The sequence below is a fragment of the Danio rerio genome, chromosome 17 (genome assembly GCF_052040795.2).
Source record: "Danio rerio strain M-AB ecotype USA chromosome 17, GRCz13ab, whole genome shotgun sequence".
Classification (NCBI taxonomy): domain Eukaryota; kingdom Metazoa; phylum Chordata; class Actinopteri; order Cypriniformes; family Danionidae; genus Danio; species Danio rerio.
This window is the reverse complement of record NC_141037.1, coordinates 54,253,791-54,260,012: the sequence shown is the minus strand read 5'-3', so window position 1 is coordinate 54,260,012 and position 6,222 is coordinate 54,253,791.

The window sequence follows — 6,222 nt, the reverse complement described above, 5'->3', positions numbered from 1 at the left end:
AATTTATATAATTTTTTTAGATAAATTCATATAAATGCGTGTCAAAAATGTTCTAAAGTAAAAAAAAAACTAATAATAATAATAAAATTAAACAGAAATACTTAAATATTTTCTGTATTTCTGAATGTGAATTATTATATTGCTTAGTGCAAAGGATTGAGCATGATTTAATTCCTCAACTCTGCAGCACAGCTGGTAAGCAGCGCTGCATTATTAGTGCATGGATATTATTGTGTGAGTCAGTCTAGGTCTCATGCCTTTCACATTAGTATGCAACAATTCACAACCTTTAAGGTTTAGGTCAGCTTATGTGTGAGTGTTTCAACTGCTCCGCTTGCCTTGCTGAGTAATTATGTTGCATAAAGTAATTGAGGGATCACAAATTTTCCAGGTTATGTCTATAGCATCTATTAATTTTCAATACGCACACACACACACACACACACACACACACACACACACACACACACACACACACACACACGCACACACACACACACACACACACACACACGCACATGTTTGTTTTTGTGAAAAGTGGGGACATTACATAGGTTTCCATTCATTTTATACTGTCCAAACCGTATATTGTATTGCCCTCACCCCACCCCATCCCTAAACCCAACCATCACAGGAAACAGTGTGCAGCTTTACTTTCTGATTAAACTCATCCTGTGTGATTTATAAGGATTTTGAGAAATGAGGACGTCACGAATGTCCTTATATTTCACCTCCTTTTTGTAATACCTCTGTCATACCCATGTCATTATACAGATTTGTGTCCTGATATGTCATAAAAACACGTACACACAAACACACACACCCACACACACACACACACACACACACACACACACACACACACACACACACACACACACACATATATACTGTACATAAATTTGAAGTCAGAATTATTAGCCCCCCCCCCCCCTGAATTATTAGACTGCTTGTTTATTTTTTTTCTTCAATTTCCATTTATGGAGAGAAGATTTTTTTTTCAACACATTTCTAAACATAATAGTTTTAATAACTCGAATCTAATAACTAATTTATTTTATCTTTGCCATGATGACAGTAAATAATAGTTGACTAGATATTGTTCAAGACACTTCTATACTGCTCAAAGTGACATTTAAAGGCTCAACTAGGTTAATTAGGTTAACTAGGCAGGTTAGGGTAATTAGGCAAGTTATTGTATAACGATGGTTTGTTCTGTAGACTATCGAAAAAAAATAGCTTAAAAGGGCTAATAATATTGACCTTTAAATGTTTTTTTTTTTTTTTTTAAACTGCTTTTATTCTAGCCAAACAAACGTCAGCTGGGTCAGTTGGCGTTTCTGTCCAGGTTTTTGCAGCAGAACTAAAGCCAATGGGCTGTCAAAAATAGGCAAATCAATCAATCAATCAATCAATCAATCAATCAATCAATCAATCAATCTATTTATCTATCTATCTATCTATCTATCTATCTATCTATCTATCTATCTATCTATCTATCTATCTATCTATCTATCTACATCTATATATTAGTGCTGTCAATCGATTAAATAAACAAATTAATCACACCTTTTTTGAAAATTAATCACAATTAATCAGATTTAAAAGACTGAAATTTGTCATTTTGGCTATTCAAATGTAAAATTAATGTAAAGGCAAGACAAAAACTATTTAAATTCAAAATATAATTGTTTATTAGATTTTTTTGTTTAACTTATAGCACAGATTTCTTCATGTAAACAACAAAAAAAATGCTGAAATACAGGCATTACAGATATGGAAATTGGAAAATAATATTAATAAAGTATTGAATACAAACGATTGCACTCGTTGTAAAGTTGTATTGCTGTGAGTTGAGAACATTATAAAGTAGAAACAATTTTACTCAGTCCTCCTTTACATTCAGTCAGTTGTTAAGACAGTCCAGTCTGTTGACATTATCGGGGGACAATGTGGACTTTTTCTTTTAAATGATGTGAGCTGAGAGTGCAACGCAATATCACAGCAATTCGTAACTTTTTTATTTAGTGGCTACGGATGTTTATGCTGGTTTATTGCTAAGAAACGCGCGCACACACAGACACACACACACACACACACACACACACACACACACACACACACACACAGACAGACAGACACAAACGCACAGGGCAGGCGGAGCGACTCCCTTCAGATTCAACATGATCGCATTCATCAAATTTGCTTAAACTAAGATCTCTAAAGTATGGGTGTATTTCACAAGGGTTCTGACACAACAACACGAAGCAGACACTTGCGTGTAAGGGGGAAACAGGTCAAACTTAATGAAACATTTGAGAGCTCATGCTGAAAGGCAGAGGAATGCGCTGTCTGACAGCTCGCTTATCCATATTTCTTTGCATGTTGAATACACGTCGACCACAACAGGAAATAAAAAAACTGCACCTGAGTTAATTGCATACATTTTTTTTAACTCGTTAAATATTTCAAATGAATCGCATACGTTAACACACTAATTTTGACAGCACTAATATATATATATATATATATATATATATATATATATATATATATATATATATAATTCAATATAATATAATATAAACATGGCATGGCATTTTTGTGACTGCCAATGCACTCCCATATGCCAAACAGTGCCAAATGTTATGGATGCTAATGCAATACAACTCCACCGAAGGTAAACTCTAAACTTAAAAAATATATATATTTTCCAGTTAAAGATCTAAAAGGTCTAAATCAAAAATAATAATTCAAGATTTATGCAGCAGAAGAAAAAACACCTTGAATAAAAAGTGTCACACAGAAAAATCTGGAATTGTATATTTAATTCTGGGAATAGATGTACTTAATAGAATACTTTTTTTATTAATTCCAAAAATAACTGTACATTTAATGATATTTCATACTATTTAACAATCAGCAGGTTGTTACCGGAGTTTAGTGGAAGGTTATTCATAGATATGCCCAATTTGCTAATTATTAGAGTGTCTTACAGTAGTATAGCTCTTCTAGTAGCAACTAGTAATCAGGTCAAACAAAATGGAGTCACATGGGTGTAATGTTTTATATGTCAGATTTTATTTGGCAAATTTGTTTTCATGTCCCAGTATTTGTATTAAGCTTTTTCTTGAACCACCTAAACCATCTCATGCAAACAAAAATTTTTTTTTTTTTTTGGCAAAGTTTGAAATGTGACCATTTCCACACTTTTGACTTGTAGTGCTTCTTTTTAACAACATCCCGGAAGATGCACAACATCATAAGAAATTAATAATAGGTTAGATTTAGGTCACCAGCAGCTAAGGACGATGTTATTTCGATGTTGGAAAGTGACCAAAATCCAACATCAAGCCAACATCCTAAACCATCATCATATTGACGTCAAATACTGACATTTAGTTGTCAGGTATGGCAACCAAAAGTCAACATCTGATAGACAATATATTGGTAACGTCAAGCTGTGATATGATTAGATGTTGATATTTTGTTGTATTTTGGTTGCTTTGGAAAGTTACCAAATGCAACATCTCTCCAACTGTCACTGTCACACAAGGAAGACAAAGATGGATACATTTTTAAGGGTATTTATTCATGCAATGCAACAGTAGCTGAGAGATGAAGAAGGTTAGTAGTGTAGTAGAGGGAGCATGATCTTACACACTGTTCAAATGGTAAGTTTCAGATCAGTAATACACCAACATAACTTTAGTCACTTATTCAGAAGTGTTTGCATCCACAGGAGAAAGAGGACATCCACGGAAGAGCACAGGAGGAATAGAGAGAGAGAGAAGATGAGAGGATTCCTCTGACTTTGATTCCAGTCAGTGAGTGAATGAATGAGGTGAGTCTATGAATGAGGTGAGTCTTTATAGCACATGGGTGATTGATGCAGGTGCGGGTGATCAGTAATCAGGTGGAAGTTCATGAGTGTGTGATGCTGCTATCACACCAGACGCGGAACGCACGGATAAATAGCGCTATTCGCGCATCAAACCTAGCTTCATTCGCGCGTCAAATCCGATTAATTCGCTCGTCAAATTCACTTCAGAACAGACGCGGATTCACGTGATGGGCAGGGCTTCTGTCTGCCCGGTGACTGTAGCTTTGTAGCTAAATGGCTAACATGGATTTTTTGAAGAAAATCAGTGTTTATGTGCTTTATGAAGGCTGAAAAACAGCGTTGATGCGTTAAGGGCCGTGTCTGAGTCCACTACATCCTTTCAGAGGTGCATCCAGCTCTGTGAACTCATAAACTCCTCCAGAAACTGAACCTGGCTGACGGAGGCTTTCAGCGGTGCTTCTGATTGAGCCCAGCCCAGTTTGATGAACTTCTTGTCGGTGTCGGCTGGAGGATTTTCCCTGGGACACCCACAACAAGCAATACGTCACAATCACGCCCCCACTCCTGATTGGTTAACACGGCGCGAATGTCCGCTGAAGTTCAGATTTTTGAACTAGAGCGTTTCGCGTGAAACACGCGTTAAGTGCATCAAAAACGTAAAACGCTCAAATCGTGTCACGCCATTTGCGCAATTCGCATCATTCGCACTGCGCCATTTGTGTGTATCGCGCCGCAGGATGTCTATTTGCGCATTTGCATTGACTTAACATGTAAATCACTTGCGCTTGACGCGCGTAGCGTGTCTGGGGTGAACGCAGCATTAAGCTACGGTCACAGTAGAGTTTGTGTGTGCGAAATTCTGTCGTACACCGCTGCGAAAAGGAGCAGGTTTAAACAAGATTATTAGACATTAAAAAAGCAAGCGATTGCTCCATGTTTTAAATTTCTGTTTAGAGATGTGATGTTTTGATCCTCGATTGGTCTCACGCATTCAAGTGATGCGATTTCACAGGTCAGAGTTCACCAAGCTTGAACTTGCACCGCAGCAACCTGCGAAACTTGACGCATGACCTTGCATTTCCGGTCTGATGCATTCGCGTGCATATGAACGGAAGTCTATGGGAGGAAAAGCTCAGTGTGACCGCAGCTTTATGTGGTGGATGGTGAGGGAGAGCAGTGATTGGGGCTGCAGGAATGAGCTGAGGGTGTGACACCAACGTTGGACAATGACGTCAGCCTGACGTTGGGTTCTGAAGTCAACTCTATTTTCATTTCCAAACAAAATGGAACATCCCACGACATCGGGGTACAACGTCAATCTGATGTTATGTTGACATCCTGTGGGATTACTTCTTATTAATATTCTTTTCACCCCAAAATTTTAATTAATAAGTTTACATGTAATTCGTTTTAAAAACGATTTAAATAATACATCAGAAGTATTAATGCAAGTATGAAACATGCAATAAAATAACTCCAAACATGTTTAAAAGGTGTTAAACTATCCCCCATATGCTGTAATGATCTCTAACACACTAGTAATTTATCTTAATCTACATGTTTACACATCACACTTTTAATATTTTTTCCTAGTGAAGTGCTAATTCTGAAACAAGTAATCCTGACACAGAGCCAGAGTGTGTAAAGCGCTATGTAAAACACACCGATTGGAGGTGAACATGTGGGCTGCCTCAACCGTAGCCAGATTTATCTACTCATTAAGACTTCAGAACATGATTTACTCTACGCTTCATATGCACTGTGGAAACGAAGCCAATTGGGAGGCAAAGAATCCCCAGGACACTTCATATGTGCGGCCAATCCAAGGGAATAAAAAGGGGGAGGCCAAACACAGTGGGATAATGAACAGAGGTGAAGAGGCATTCCTGCACACACACCACATCACAAGTGGGCAGAAACAGCGGGACAATTAAAGTGGGTGAAAACACTATAAAAGTTAAAGTGCCCTTTGTTTGCCCTCTGGCATGTGGAGTTCCAGGTAAACCACCATGTATTGCGGACCACCTCACTCAATCATGGGACTCATTATCAGTACAGAAAAATCATACTTAAGTAAAATGTACTATAACTTGCCTAAAAATGTAGTGTGAGTAAAAGTATCTGTTGTAAATATTACTCAAAGTATGAGTAAAATGTAGCCCTTTCAAAAGTATTCAAGAGTAGTGAATAGTGAGTATTACACTGTAAAAAGTTGAATTGCAAAAAAATGACATGCAATTTGTGGATGTGTGTGTAAACGTAACATTCTGTAGTGCATTAAGTTATTGCCCAGCAGGCACACAACATCATAAGATGTTAATATTAGGTTAGATTTAGGTTGCGACACCAGGTGACCAAAATTCAATGTCTAGCCAGCA